Here is a 17,355-nt window from a genome sequence, read left to right on the forward strand (position 1 = left end):
AAAAATGATGCTGCAATCAGCTGGCTAAGTCAGATATAATCATATTATCAGATTGAATATAAACTCACAGACAGATAGTCAATGAAATTTTAACAAGTCTTAAGATCTATCATGTTTCTACACAGAAAAGTGAAGTCATTATAAATGACTGATGAAAAGATGAATCTCACAGACCTGAAGTGATATTTATTCTCATGAATATGAAATAAGTTTTTCAAGTGAATCTTACACAACTTTGAGAAAGTGAACATGTGAGATAAGCATTATGAATGCTTCACTGAGTGTAGATAAGTGAATAATCTTATATTATACTTCACACACTTCAGCTTACACTATCTTGTGTTGAATGAAGAGCTTTCAACATCTTTCTATTTACAGATCTTCATTCATGATCTTATACCTGAGTTGAGAGTGAAATGAAAATGCTTAGCCTCACAGTCAGGCACAGTGAAGAAAGCATACAACATTCTCATTATATAGAAACAAGTGAGTTAATTGTGATAGAAAATACTGCAATTGAGTATATCTCAGTGAAGAACAGATAATCAGACTTCTATAACACAAGTTACACACTTAAATGCAATGAATCTAGATCTGAATGTTATCACTAAAGTATTAAATTCTCTGAAAAAGAGATCTTCTGAGTGAAAATCTTGATATTATAAGCATTGAGCTTGTTTCAACTGTGAATATCAAAATCATAATGTAAAAGATTGCATCCAGTATACACAGTCAAAAAACTAGCAGAATCAGTGAGCTCAGAGACACTTACTGATATTCTATGAAAAGCCTTCAAAGTGAAAGAGATGCCTGTGTTAGATGATTTTCTGAATTCTGTAAATGCAAAGAAGAAGCAGGCTTCTGACTGAGATACAGATGAGAATGAAGTGAACACTCATCTCAATGTCTTAAGACCTGAAATGTTAATGTATAAGAAGCACTTGAGTAAGAATCAAGAGATGGCTGCAAAAGTGTTAGCAGACACAGAAGCTTTGATACAATATATTGATAATCATATAATCTGAAGATTGAAAGAGGTCTGCTGAGTGAAGAATCTCTGATGCATAAGATTATCTGATAACTGATATTTGATATCACCTGTAAAAGTAAGAGTTCTCTTGCACTTTGAAGGATGATCTTGCTATATTTGAGCGCGAGAGCTGCAGAATGTGGAATATGATCTTATTCTCAAACTTAATTAGTTTCAAAGGTTCAATCTGCAGATTCAATGATGTACATATCATATGCAGTTAACTGATAGAAAGAAAATGGTTCATACAATCCTATCAACTGATATGAGAAGAACATTCCATGCCTCTGATATAGAAGGGTTAAATCTGCTTATGCATTAATAAGCAAAGAGAATGATTTGCAAGACCTCATCTGAAAGCATTCTGTATGTCATACAGGACCTGAAAGTGAAGAAAACCAAGATAAAGAATATATGAGAGGACAAGTGTATGAAGAAGCTTCTGAAGAAGCATGAAAAGATCTTCTGAACAGACCTTTCACCAGAATTGCTGCTGAAACAAGAATTCATACATGAGATTAACACAGAGGATGCAAAACCAGTCAATCAGAACACATACTCTCTGTCACAAACACATCTTGAAGAACAGAAGTATCAGATCACTGATCTTCTAGAATATGATCTCATATAATTCTCATCAAGCATGTGGAGCTTTCCAGTTCTATTCATGAAAAAGGTGAATGAGAAGTGATGAATGTGTATTGATTACTGAGCACTCAACAAGCTTATAATCAAGAATGAATATTCACTGCCATGAATTCAACAACAGTTGAATACAGTTGAAAATGCCTGATATCTATCAAAGATTGATCTTCTCTCAGAATACTGGCAGATCTGTGTAGATGAACTGTCAGTTCTGTGAACCATGTTTAATATATAATGAGAGAAGTTTGAATTCCTGGCAATGTTATTCAGTCTGACAAATGCACTCATCATCTTTTAAATGATGATGAATATGATTCTTTATAAACAGAATGAAACCTCATATCTCATATATCTCAATGACATTCTAGTCTTTTCAAACTTATATAATGAACATCTGAAGCATCTTGATGAAGTGCTTACAACTCTGACAGAGTATAAGCTCTACATCAAATCAATCAAGTGTGTGTTTGAAATGAAAGAGTTGAAGTTTATAGAACATGTAGTGAGTGATGACTGTATACACCTCATTCTGGAGAAATTGAATGTCATAGTGAATTGACCGCAGCTGAGGAATGTACATCATATATAACAGTTTCTTAAGTTAATCTTATACTACCACAGATTCATCAAGGATTTTGCATGAATATCTGCATCACTCTCAGATCTCTTAAGAGAAATGAATGCAAATCTGTGAAAGAAGAAGTTTTATTCAATCATCTGAAATGCTGTGTGTGAAGAGGCTTTTCTCACACTGAGAGAATATATAATAACATTCTCAGTGCTTATTCAATCAGATTGTGATAAACCTTTCTACATTGAGATGAATGCATCTGAATGAGCTATCAGAGACACTCTTCTACAGATGAGTAAGAACAGCAAGCTGCACTCAGTGATGTATGATGGTAGAAAACTATCAGATGCTGAGCTCAATTACTCAGTGCATGAAAAGAAATTGCTAGCAATCAAGCACACACTGATGTTATGAGATAGATATATCAACAATGAGTATATAATAATAGTGATCACAGATCATGAAAGCCTTGTCTATCTATAATCAATGACAAAACCTTTCAAATATTTAGCATGTTGAATCTCAGAGTTTCAAGTGTATAATCTTCATATCAAATACTGAAAGAGATTGAATGCAGTGATGCTGAATGCAATCAGTCACAGACCTGATTTCATGAGTGAGAATCCTGCAAATCAGGCATAAGAAATGTTCACATTAAACATGCTGAGAGAATGCAAGAAATCAGAATGAGTGAATGTCATAATCTCTTACTTGAAGAATGACAAGATGTTGAATGATAAGTGTCTTGTGAAAATAGTAGAAGAGATGCTTCTGAACTTCAAGCTGAGAAAATTGAAAAATGATGTTATGCTTTACTACAATCTAGAATATGCAGAAGCTTTCTATCTAGAACTCTCATTTCAATGTGACTTGATGACTCACATGCACAAAGAATTCAGTCACTTAGAAAGCCCTGAACTTATGAGTGTACTTGAATCAAGAGTGTACTGGTCAAGCATGGCTGAGGACATTCAGATGTATGCTCATGAGTGCTCAAATTGCCAGGTCATGAAAGAATCTAAGAAAGGATTAGAATATGAAGAAGTATAACATCAGATAAAGTGTACAATACAATCATTCAAACAATGAGAAGTGAATCTCATAGACATATTGTCATGAACATCAAATGAAAATCAATGAATAATCACTGCTATTGATTACACTACTGACTGGTCAGTCATGAAAGCAGTTCCAGAGGTGACAGAGAAGATGATGATGAAGTTTCTATATAATGAGATCTATGTTAACTATGAAATGCTGTGTGAGATTCTAACTGATAATGATGTGAACCTTGTAGAAGAAGCAGTGAGGCATTTCATGAGCCAGTTACAGACAAGACATTGTAGAACAACATCATATCATTCACAGATAAACAGAAAGATGAAACACTTGAATGAAATCTTGAGCAACATGCTGATGAAATATCTAGTGAGTAAGCCTATGAGACTATGAGATGAATATCTCAGGCAGGTGCTATTGACCACACAGATTTGACAGCATGCAGTCTTCAAGTGTTCATCATTCTATCTGTTGTATGAATTGCATCCGCGCATCCCAGAGAATGCTTTGAAAAAGGTAGAAAAGAGAGCAGTTACAGATGCAACAGTAGCAGTTACAGATGTAACAGTTATGAACATGAAATCAAGATTGAAAGAGATCAGTCATGCACATGCAAAAGCTAATAAGTTACTTCTGAACTAAGCAATTCAATTGAAAAGAATATAAGACTCACTTGTTAAGAAATCAAGTCTCAAGATAAGAATATGAGTTCTTGTATGTAATGAGAGTTCTGAGAAGTTTCAATCTAGATGATTTAAGCTATATAAGATACTCAAATCACATTCTCTGAGAATGTACACATTGAAAGAATCAGAGAGATAGATCTTATACAACTTAATCAATGATTCATGACTTGTAAAAGCAAAGATGTAAGACCTGAGTGAATTATGATCATTTACAGCACTATTGTCAGTGTTGAAAAAGAAGAGACTTATAATTGAAAAGTCTTACAAAGTAAGAGAAATCATAGATACTTACAAATCAGATGATCTCACTTATTCTGATCTTTTCACAATTATAAGAAAAGAATGAAAAGAAATGAAGAAATCAGATGAATATCACACTTCAATAAGTGATGAGACTGTAGTCAGTTGTATAATAATGCACTGCAGACAGTGAGTGCAATGTGACAAAGAGCAGTCTCAAAGCAGCAGACTTATATGTGAATCAGATTACAGAAGAAAAAGAAATTCAGAGTTGAATTCAACTGTTTACATCAGTTCAATTATAAAGATCACAGAGAATGAACTATCTGAAATATTCATGAATATGTAGAACCAAGCCATCTCAACCTCTGAGAATGCTCAGAGATCAGGTGAGGTTAGTTTCAATGAGCTGTTCACTGTAGTGATCTGAGCAGGTGAAGAGAGACAGTATAATACATGAGACAGAATCACAAAAAGTTAAAAGCTGCTGAATCTAGTCACTGAACACTGTATTATATAGAGGTCATATAAGAGTAGTGACTAGCAGATAGAGAAAAAGTGTAAGAAAAGAGATAATGAATTGATTATCAACTGTAAGAATCAGCTGCAAAAGACAAATATTATCATACATACTTCATTCATTTTTATACATCATACATTTAATCTATTTCCAATGCCACATTATCTGAAAAACATCAAAAACAAAGAAAATCTCAAAACTCAAGATCTGTAAGAGATTTAAGAGTTATAAGCTGCTCTTATAACAATGTTATACACATCTCTGATTTCTCTATCACTCTATGTACAACATTAATGTCATTGATTGCAAGATTGACTGAAATGCCAATATAGAAATGCACATATGTATGTGTAGAGAAATTGAAGAAGAGCACAGAACCTGCAGGATCAGGAGCCAGGGCAGAAGAGACAGAGACAGAAGAAACAGAAGAAGGAGAAGACACAGGACTGAACAAATGACAGAAGTCACTCAGAACTGAACACTTACAACTCAGTGTGTACATGACCTTTTCTGCAGAGAAGAGAGAAGAAGTAATGAAAGAAGCTTAAGAGCAGAAGAGAGTAGTCTCAGTGATGTTGTCATCTTCAATTAAAATGATCTCTGACACTGGAGCAACTAAGAACTATTATTAGTGTATGAAACTGTAAAAACAGAGATAACAATTACTGAATGAATATCTGCTGATCTTAGAATTGTACATACAATTACAACACACATGAGGCTTCTCAGAAAGAGAGAGAGAAACACAGAGAAATGCAGAAAGCAGAACATAGCATACAAATGACTTATTCTCACAATGACATCTCAGACAAGGTGTATAAGTCTCATACTCATGAGTGTAAAAGAGTACAACATTCACATTTTTATTTCTGAAAACACAGATATCTTTTGCCTGCATTATGAAGTCAGATAATAGATATCAGAGAATAGACTGATACAGATCTATCATTCTGAAGGAATTTGTCAGAGCAGATGTCTCTGTAATATTAAACTTTACAATTATAAAAAGTTTCTTGATATCTGTAGATATCATGACTTTGTACACAGTAAAATTCATAATAATTTTTCCTAAGAACAGAAAAATCAGTATCAGAAAGAAAAGATGAAAAAGAAAAAGACTTACAATCTTGATACTGTTGAGAAGAAGAGTGATTCTCTGATATAAATGAATAATTGTCTCATCACAAATATTTAAAATGAATGTAATAATCAGTGTCTGTGACTGAGCTTCAGATAGTTGTGTTATACACAGTCTTTATACAATAAATTGTTCTAGAGATAGACAAGAAGAGCAGAAGTGTACATGCTGAGAAACATGGTTCACTGAGTCTACACAACATCTCCTTAAAATGGGAAGAGCTGGTAAGAAAGACAGAGGCAGCAAAACCAGGAGTAGCAGGAGTAGGGGTCGCGGGAACAGGGGTAGTGAGAGCAGGGAAACCAGACACAGGGACAAGTGTAGAAGATTGAGAGAGAGCAGCAGGAGAAGAAGTGACAGAAGAAGTAGAGAGAGATACTGAAGACTCAGCCACACATGACACAGACAATTTCTTCATTATTACATTCTTCAAGTTCTTGATCAATGATTCAACACTGAGTTCACTATTATCAGCAGACACAGATCTGTCAACATGTGAAGATTCTATATAAATAAAAACAAACATCAGCATCTGTATTCATGCAAAATCATGTCAGAAAACACAATCAGAAACTCACTGAGAAGAAGAAACAGTTAAGAGTGTATAAGAAGATGAAGAAGATATGTTATCATTCATGATAATACATTATTCTGATGATTGTTAGAAGATAAACAAGTTCTGATCATGTTTCATAATGTATTATACTTACTGCTAATGAACTGCTCAGTATGAGTACTATGATAATGCTTGTTATGAGAATAGAGAACTATTATCAGAAACATATATAATGTGATAGATGAACAGATGAAAAGAGTTGAACAGAAGAAGGAATAGGAATCTTGAATAAGATAGTGACATTTGATAATGATGATGATGAAGAAGGTGATTGAAGAATGAAAAAAGTTAGTGAATGAGTGATGTAATATAGTGAAAGTTTCTTTGTGAGAATGTACACAGAACACTAGCTGAATCAGAAATAGATCACACAATCACAAAACACTAGTGGCAAGCTAATCCGCATGAAGCTAGGGTGTATGACATGGTCACATGAGTGTGACTGAATCTGGTGGAGAAGGATGTGGTTTGAAAGAACATACAACTGTCAGATAATAACGCGGCTGCTTTTGAACTACTAGTGTATGCATACACTTCTGAACTACTAGCATACGTGTACAAATGTAAAGGGGGCCCTAGCGGCCACTAATTAATTTAGCGTACGAGATTCAATATATAAGAAGCCGGCGTACGCCTGTAATCATACGCTGGCTTAAGCAACCTTTGAATCACAATTCAACTGTTTACATCAGTTCAATTACAGAGACTACAGAGAATAAACTATCTAAAACATCTGCAGACATATGAGATCAAGTTATCTCAATCTCTGAGAACACTCAGAGATCAGATAAGATTAGTTTCAATGAGCTGTTCACTGTAGTAATCTAAGCAGATGAAGAGAGACAGTATAATATATGAGATAGAATTATAAAAGATGAAAGCTGCTGAGTCTAGTCACTGAATACTGTATTATATAGAGATTATGTAAGAGTTATTATTATTATTATTATTCTTCAATTATAGATGTATGCAGTCAGAGACTATGACATCTACCTGAGAACTTTAGTTCTCAGAGTTTTTTCTATGTCTGTAAAGTTAACTATTATACATTCATCAATTTCAGATATGCAAAATCAGAAAATTCCAGCTCAGAATACAAAAACTGTTTACAAATTGCAGTGTTTTAACATCTTTTGATACTTTGAAATCATTTGACAATATCATGACAAAAGAAAAGAGAAAAAGAACACAGTCTCAAAGATAGACACATTAAATAGATAGATAGAAAGAAATTGAAAGAAAAAGATAAAGAAAAAGATAAAGTAAAGAGAGACTATAATAAAACAAATTATTAAAAGAGAGTGTATAGCTGTTTTAACAGACTATATCTGATTAATTTCCTTCTCTTCATATTCAGATAATTCTGAATTTAGTCATTTTCTTGTAGCTGCTTGAGTTTCTGATAGAAAGTCTATTAAGTATTTAATTCCTGTCTCAGTTGAGAATAAGAATCTCATATTTAATTGATTTAGATCATACTTCTCTTTCAATCTGACTCTGAGACTATTGTATAATGCACAGTGCATTACAATATACTCAGAATTCTCATTTATATTGCAGAATAAGCATTCTATTGAGTCAAATCTATCATTAAATCTTTATATGTAAGATTTGAAATAGCCATGTCCTAGTTTCAGCTGTATTATAGATGAGAATATTTTCTTTTTACATTTAATTGAACAAGATTTTCACTTGGGTTTTGTTTCAAATCTTGAATAATGTATACTCTTCTTTTGTTTCTGCCAGCTTTCATTTCACTTGTTTAAACAAGATTCTTTTATTTTTCTCTTTATAAAAGATCAGAACATAATTTTTTGAATAGATCTGCTTAATTCTGCACTCTTTTTTGCAGCTGAATCAGCCAATTCATTGCAATGAATATTCATGTGAGCAGGAACTTAGTGCAGATGAATTATCAGCTTTGATATTCTTCTCTTTTGAATTTTCAAAACAGAGTTTAAGATCAGTTCAAGATTCATTTAATCATTATGAATCTGACTATTTCTAAGTCTTTTTAAAGCAGCTTAACTATCAGAGAATATTCATATCTCTTTCAAACAATTTCCTCTTTTATAAGATTATATTTCAATGAGTTTGAAAGCTTTCACTATTGCAAATAGTTCAGCATCAAAGACTTCACATTTAGAGCCTAGATTTCAGAAATCTGAGATAAAATTAATATTATCTTCAGTATAAGCAATGCCTGCACCTAATCTATTCAAGTTCTCATTTTTTGAGCTATCTGAATAAATCAGAATAGAGTCTTTTATATTTATTGTAGAAATTCTCTTTAAATACTGTTCATATTCTTTCTCTTTTGATAGTTCACTTATTTGTAAGTCTATAAGAGATTTAAGCTTTTCTCTTCAGAGAGATAACTTCTCATGATCAACTTTTTCAATATTTAAAGAAGAAAATTGATTTTTAATCAGAGAGCATAGTCTGTACAGTTGAGAAGACATTTTCTTTGAAGAATTATTTTCATTTCAATTAAGAAATCTATTCCAATTCAGTTCATTTCCAGAGTTAATTGATGAAAATGAAGAAGAGACTCTTTCTCTGATTATATGATTTGAGCTCATCTTTACAACTCTCAGAGCATAGTTCATACAGGCCTTTTCAAATCTAATAGCAGAAGAAGGAATTGAAGCTTCAATTTTCATTGCTTTAATAGAAGATGATTTAAATGCTCTCAGAATTCTTCTCAAGGCTCTGTTTTGCAGACTTTGAAATAGTTCAGTGAAATTCTCTTGATTATTTCATCAAACTTGAACTTCATAATCAGCTACTGATGTAATACAGGCTATATATAACTGTCTCATAGCCTGGAAGAATAGACCTCTCTCTGTATTTGATAGTCTGATTATGTTGTTCAATAGTCTTTCTGCCTTGACAGTTCTTTGTTGAATGTGATATTTAAAATTTAACTTGGAGTTTAATCATACTTCTAATCATTTGACATTTACACTGGGTTTAATCTCTCTATTTAAAAGAGTTAGAGATAGTTCTTTCTCATTGAGTCTAGGAAAGAAATGAATTAACTCAGTTTTATTCATATCAAATTGAATTTGATTGATGTCTGCTCTAACAAAGATTTTCTTTGCAGCTTCTTCAATTACTTTTAAATTCTCTTTGATAGTTTTTGAGCTGTAGACTAGATTAATATCATTCACATAACTCAGAGATTGCACTATTCTCATATTTCTATTTTTGAATAGATATGCAGTGTATATTGCAAATAAAATGAGTGAGATTGAAGATCTCTGTGATACTTCTATTTTTATCTCAGTCTTGTCTTGTTTCATTCCATCAAAGAAGAGTTGTATAATTCTTTTAAACATAAAACAGTTAACTCATTTTATTAGAGAAAGTGGTAGTTTTAATATCTTCAATGTCTGAATTAACTTTGACTTTGAAACATGATCAAATACTCTCTTTATATCAATAAAAACTGCAGTTGAGACCAGACTCTCATGCTTTGCTATTTGAATATCATGAACAACTGAGAGAACAGTGTTAATTGCAGAACACTGTTTTCTATCTCTCATTTATTCACTGAATAAAAGAGAATCATCTATAGAGCTTATAAAAGATAGTTGAGTAGCTATTATCTTTTCTAAAACCTTTTCTAAACAGTTCAATAGAGATATTACTCTATATGACTTAGAAATTGAAGTTTTTCTATTAGGTTTTGCAAGAATCACTTCAGTGGCTTCTCTTCAGCATTCAGAATAGGCCCCGGTGGCTGAATGGTTAATGCGGCCACCTGGTAGCACCTTGGCGTGGGAAACCAAGGCGTGTGGGTTCGAAACCCGCAGGGGATACATTAAATCCGGAACTCAAGCACCTCAGATTCCTAATAAATACAGAGGTGTACAAATCGCTTCAATAAATCGCTCTATGTTCCTGGGCTGGGAAGTTATTATTGCATGTATCTAATTGTTACTTCTTTGTATTTCCTATGTTCTTATTATCTTGACATGGTCTCAACACCTGTATTTCCTCCTGTATAACCAACACTTGACCTGTATTTAACATCACGCAAGGACTCATCATAAGCTCCGCTTGCATATGAGTATAATGAAAGAATAATAATAATAATAATAGCATTCAGAATGATATTCATTTTTCAAGAGATTGAAAAAGAGCTCAAAATATTCATTCTTTAAGTAGAAATATGTATTTTGAATAATCAAGTGATTAATTGAATCAGGACCTGCAGCAGTTTTAACAGAACTTGAGAAGATAGCTGACTCTAATTCATCTTGTGTAAGATCAGATCATTTCCAGTCATTTTCATCAATGTAATTGAGAAGTGATATATTCTCTTTCTCTGAATCTGAATCTGAATCTGATGAGTTCTGAAAGAGAATTCTCATAAAAGCTTGACATTTTTCCTCAAAAGAGTTTACTGTATATAATTCATTCTGAAACTCATATTCTAAGGCTGGAAGTTTTGCTACACTTCTTGTTTTAGTATAGTTAAAAGCTTTAAAAACTTCCTTTTCTTATACTTCTTTAAGAAATTTATTCCAGCAGTCTGTTTTAACTCTTTTGATATCTGAAAAATATTCATTTCTGACAGCTTTGAACTCTTCATCAGATATTACATCATTCTTTCAATCTCTTCTAGCAGTAGCTAATTCTTTTCTTTTAGATAAGATATTCTCATTTCATCAAGATTTTAAATACTCAGAAGATTTTCTTTTTGAAATATTATCTCTAACACTTGTTAGAATAATAGATGTAATAAGCTTCACTCTATTCTTAAGCATTTCATTTGAGATATCTTGACCAGAATTTCAATATAGCTCATTCTATCTTTCAGATTTTAGCAGTTTTATACTTTCTTCAACTGCTTTTCAATCAGCTTTTTCAAAGTTATACTGATTAGAGAGAAGAGAATTTTCACTCATTTATTTTTCACTCAGTTCAATATCAAATTGAATAATCTCATGATCTGATTCTGATGTCTCATTTGAATTAATAAACCAGTTTACAAGTCTTCTTTTCATTAGATTTTATGACATAAAGATTAGATCTATAATAGACTTCTGTTTCATATCTTTTCTAAAGAATGTTTATTGATCAGACTTATTAACCAAATCTATTGAATGTTTAAAGATTCATTTAATCAGATTATCAGCTCTCACTGCTCTCTTGCATTCTGAATTTCATTAGAAATGATGTGTATTGAAATCTCCTGCAATTATAGAGTTTCTTGATGAAGTTATGTTCAGAAATCCTCTATCAATTGTTCAGATATTATTATTTTTCTTCAATAACTTTTCATTATAGATATTTATAAGCTGTATAGTATCAAACTCATTTTCTTTATCTATAATATCACTCACCAGAATATCAGGGTCAGACATGATATCAAATCTTAGATTAAATTAATATCTTGATCTCTTTCTTTCATAGATTACTACTCTTGACTTTATCTCAGACTTTTGAGGTAAAAAGCAGTAGTAGCTTGAATGAGAAATGACATATTTTTGCTCAGCATCAAAATTCGGCTCCTGAAGCAGTATAAAATTAACTTTTTATTCAAATACAATTTGAAGACAAGAATAAATACAATTTGAGTTTCTATTCACATTATTTTGAATAAATATGATTTTTGAAGAGTTTTTAAACTTTTTTTATTGTTTTTGTTGTATATTCATACTAAAAGAGAGTAGAGTAGAATCTAATCACTATTATCAGATAGTAGATTATAACTGTTCTGAAAAGTAGAAATCTCAACTGCTTGTATTATATCTAGTTTATTATCAGAGTTATTTCTCAATTCTCTAATCTTAACAGAAGTTTGAGGATTCAAATTCTGTTTACATTTAGCTGAAGAATTGAAGTTTGAAGACTTAGATAGTTGAGAGTTTCTTCTTTTTAAGCTTGCAGTTATGAGTTTACTGACTTGACTCTTCTCTTCAGTTCTAGATTGACTTTGAGCTTCATCTTTTCTCCAGTTCTTTTGAGTTCTAGAAGTAAACATACATTCTTTTGAGCTAGATGCATGTTTTTCTTTGCAATTAGAGCACTTAAGCAGAGTATATTGACAAATTTCATCTCTTTTTGAGCATGTTTTATATTTATACTCACTAGTTTTGTGATCTCTGGCACAGAATACACATTTTGAGTCTCTAAAATATGAGATTGCAAAGTGTTCATATCTTTGACAGTTTGAACACTGTATTTGAGCTTTGAGATTCATTCTTGAGTCTTTGTATTCATGAACTCTCATTTTCAAATCTACTACTCTTACTTCAGAGATCTTTGACTGTTCAAGTGTTTTTATATATACTAGAACAGAGGCATTTCTCCTGCTTTATCTGAACTCAATTGAATTTAGTCATACAGACTTCTTTCTCAGTTGAATAGAGTTGTATTCTTTCAATTCATTTTTGAGAAGTAGTATTTCTTCTTCACAGTCAAAAATTTCAACTGAAATATTATAAAGAATGAATTTGCTTCACTTTTCATCTCTTTCAGATAGAATTATTATATTTAGCAAAGATTCTACTGCTGACTTTCAGAGATTCTCATTCTGAATAAGAAATTCAGCACTGAATTCAGGTATTGTAGTCAGAATGATGGAGTTTTCAAAGAATGATGATTTAATTGAAGCTATAACTGATTTTTGAACTTTAATATTAGTCATCAACTGAGAAAAGAACTACTGATTAATTTCATTTCTGATTCTGAAAATGAGATTTGAGTTTAACTTGTTTCTTTGCAGAATATCCTGGTTTGAGACTTTGAGAATAAGTCTTCTATTTCTGAAGATTTGAAAGTTTTTCTCTTTTTGCATTTTCTTTTTCACTTTTCTATGAATAGAGACATGAGCAGTATTCTTCTCAGTTTTCTCAGGATTTTAAGCAGGTTTTGAGACAGCAGATTTAGAGACAGCAGGTTTAGAGACAGCAGATTCAGCTGCTTAAGTATATGTTTTCTTCTGATTCAAAGAAGAAGAAGAAGAAAAAGTAGAAAAGAAAGAAGAGCAAACTGAAGAGTCAGTGATTATATTAGAAATTTTCAAAGTTTTTTGAACTGTGTTTGAAATTCCAAGTTTGAACTTGATTACTTTCTGTAGTTGTCTAGTCTGAGTATGAAGAATTAACAGAACTTCTTCATTCATCTCACTCAGACACTGCTTTTCAAGAATTTTACTTACTTTTTCAAGTTTCTGTATTTCAAGAACTTGTTGTTTCTCTATCTCTTCTTTCTTTCTTCTCTTCAGAATTTCAATCTCAGAAATAGCATTTGAGAAAGCATCTTTTTCTACATTAACTGAGTGTACTTTTGAACTTATTATTCTTACTCAATGAAAAGTTGATCAGACTAATTCAATTGAGATATTTATTAAACTCTTTTAAATTGAAAAGTTGATCAGACTGTTTCAATTAAGAGGTTTCTAAGTCTGTTTTCAATTGAAAAGTTAGTCAGACTATTTCAAAAGAAGAATTACAGACTTTTGTGTATAAAACACCTGATTTTTTTCACACTAGTTCTGTAACTAGATTAGATTTTTGAAGAGAATCTAATAAACTAAAATTGATTTTTAAGATAAATCAATAAAATCTTTACAATCTCTTTCTTGAGATACAGTGAGAAAAAGTATGATATTAATTAATAGTAAATCAGATAATATGACAGTTTTTGAGAGAAAAACTGATAAAAAATAAATGAATTTTTTAAAGAGAAATTGATTAAAACTATTCAATTTTATTCTAAATTATTCAATTCTTCTCACACAACAGGTGTACAACTCAAATCAGTTAATAAAGAGTGTAAAAAAGAATTAAGTATTAATGAAAGCTCTTCAGTCACTGAAAAAGTAATTCTTACTTAAAAGAATATGAAATTATGACAGAAAACAACTCTGTTTTTAATTCTTTGTAAGAATATTGTGTAAAACTCAGAGAAAAACATCTTACTTTTTTAAGAGAAGTAAAAAACTATTTCTGAAATCTTTTTTTTTTTGCATTAACTGCTGCAGAAGAATGAGATAGAAACTACTAAAATATACACTACTGTATATTCTCTATCAAGACTTTCTCTCTTCAGAGTCTTGATATTATAGAGAATATAAGTCTGTTTCTATATAATAATATAAATATTGTCAGCAGAATGTAGAGAAACTGGTTATTTATATCTCAAAATAGAAGACTTTGTCAATGATTATATTAATATAGAGTTAATTCTCAAATTCAATAGAAATTTAGTATTGCTGTTCTCAATCTCTTACAGAATCTATTGAATATTGAGATATTAAAACTAGATTTAATATATCTCACTGTGCAGGGATCAAAGGCTCAGTCAGATCTTGAAATATACTGATTTTATAGTTATCATGTCTGCTGATTATGTATTAAGTACAGTTACTGAGGTATCTTTTTATACTTTTCTGTCAGAGATGAGTCAGATTGAGAGAGATAGTATGAGAGTGAGACTTGATATTGATGTTTAGATACACTGAAGACAGACTGCAGAGATTGCACTTCAGAAGTGATCATTGATTATGTACTTGATATTATTACTGAGATATCTTTTTATATTTTTCTGCTGAGAATGAGCCAGATTAGAAAGGACAGTACAACAGTGAGACTTGATATTAATGTTTTAGAATATCAAAGATGGACAGGGTTTTCATGAAGGTCACTTCTCAGATATCTTCACAACTACAGATCAGAAATCTTCCAAAATTGAGAAGATTGATGCATATGACTAGGTCTCTTCACCTTACAATTTGTATGACACTTTGGCCCGGGGTTGTGGTGTGATAGGGGAGAACAGGGGATACTCCCACACAGGAGTTTCAAACAACATTCAGTTCATGTTTGGCTGGATAACTCCACCACCACACAGGGTATGCAGTCAGCGATGGGGTCAGAATGCTTGTATGATCGAGGGCTTTTCGATGAATCTATCGGCGGGTTCTTATTCGAAAAATCGAGCGAGTTCGTGATGGAGTGGTTGTATATGTTTTTGATCATGTAAGAGTAGTGACTAGCAGATAAAGAAAAAGTATAAGAAAAGAGATAATGAATTAATTATCAATTATAAGAGTCAGCTGTAAAAGACAAATATTATCATATACATCTCATTCATTTTCATACATCACATGTTTAATCTATTTCCAATATCACATCATCTGAAAAATGTCAAAAATAAAGAAAATCTCAAAACTTGAGATCTGTAAGAGATTTAAGAGTCATAAGTCACTCTTATAATAATACTATGTATATCTCTGATTCCTCTATCACTCTGCATACAACATTAATGTCATTTATCACAAGATTGACTGAAATGCCAATATAGAAATGTGCATGTATATGTGTAGAGAAATTGAAGAAGAGTATGAGATCTACAGAATCAGAAGCCAGAGCAGAGAAGACAGAGGCAGAAGAAACAGAAGAAGAAGAAGATACAGAATCAGACAAATGATGACAGAAGTCATCTGAGACTGAATACTTATAATCTGATATGCATACAATCTTCTCTGCAGAGGAGAAAGAGAAAGTGATAGAAGAAGCTTGAGAGTAGAAGAAGATAGTCTCAGTGATATAATCATCTTCAATTAGAATAGTCTCTGACACTGAAGCAACTAAGAATCATTATTAGTGTATAAAAATTGCAAAAGTATGAATAACAATTACTGAATAAACACTTACTGGTTTTAGAATTGTACATATAATTACAACACATACAAGACTTCTCAGAAAGAGAGAAAGAGACACAGGAAAATGCAGAAAGCAGAATGCAGTATATAAACAGCTCATTCTTATAATAACATCTCAGACAAGATGTACAAGTCTTATATTTACAGATACAAAAGAGTACAACATCTGTATTTTCATTTCTGAAAACACAGATATCTTTTATCTGCATCATGAAGTCAGATAACAGATATTAGAGAATAGATTGATACAGATCTATTATTCTGAAGAAATTTATCAGAATAGATATCTCTACAATATTAAACTTTACAGTTATGAAAAGCTTCTTAATATCTGTGAACATCATGACTTTGTACACAGTAAAACTTATAACAATTTTCTCTAAGAACAGAAAAATCAGTGTTAGAAAGAAAAGATGAAAAAGAAAAAAGACTTATAATCTTAACACTGTTGAAGAGAGAAATGATTCTCTGATATAAATAAATAATTATCTTATTATAAATATTTAAAATAAATGTAATAATCAGCATCTGTAACTGAGCTTCAGATAGTCATATTATACATCATCTTTATATAATAAATTGTTCTAGAGATTGATAAGAAGAGTGAAAGTATACATACTGAGAAACATGATTTATCAAGTCTATATAATATCTTCTTGAAACAGAGAGAGCTGATAATGAAAGCAGAGATAATAACATCAGAAGTGATAGAAGTGAGAGTCATGAGAACAGAAGTAGCAGAAGTGAGAGAATCAGACACAGAGATAAGTGTAGAAGATTGAGAGAGAGTAGCAGAGAAAGAAGTGATAGAAGAGATAAGAAGAAATGCAGAAGACTCAGTCACATATAATACAGATAATTTCTTCATTATTACATTCTTCAAGTTCTTAATTAATAATTCAACACTGAGTTCACTATCATTGATAGACATGAATCTGTCAATATATGAAGATTCTATATAAATAAAAACAATATATCAGCATCTACATTCATGTAAAATCATGTCAGAAAACACAATTAGAAACCTGCTGAGAAGGAAACAGTTAAGAGTGTATAAGAAGATAGAGAAGATATATCATTTATAATAGTATATTCTAGTGATTGTTAGAAGATAAACAAGTTCTGATTATATTTCACAATGCATTACACTTACTGCTAACAAACTACT

General features: G+C 31.4%; 1 pseudogene across 1 annotated transcript; it reads left to right on the forward strand.

Annotated features, from left to right (window-relative positions):
• The first annotated feature begins 10,240 nt into the window (after window positions 1-10,240).
• Window positions 10,241-10,329, forward strand: BDCG_17360 (annotated as a pseudogene). The gene has a single exon. The product of its transcript is annotated as a tRNA-OTHER (tRNA).
• The last annotated feature ends 7,026 nt before the right edge of the window (window positions 10,330-17,355 follow it).

The sequence above is a fragment of the Blastomyces dermatitidis genome (assembly GCF_000003525.1).
Source record: "Blastomyces dermatitidis ER-3 genomic scaffold supercont1.7, whole genome shotgun sequence".
In the NCBI taxonomy this organism is placed as follows: Eukaryota; Fungi; Ascomycota; class Eurotiomycetes; order Onygenales; family Ajellomycetaceae; genus Blastomyces; species Blastomyces dermatitidis.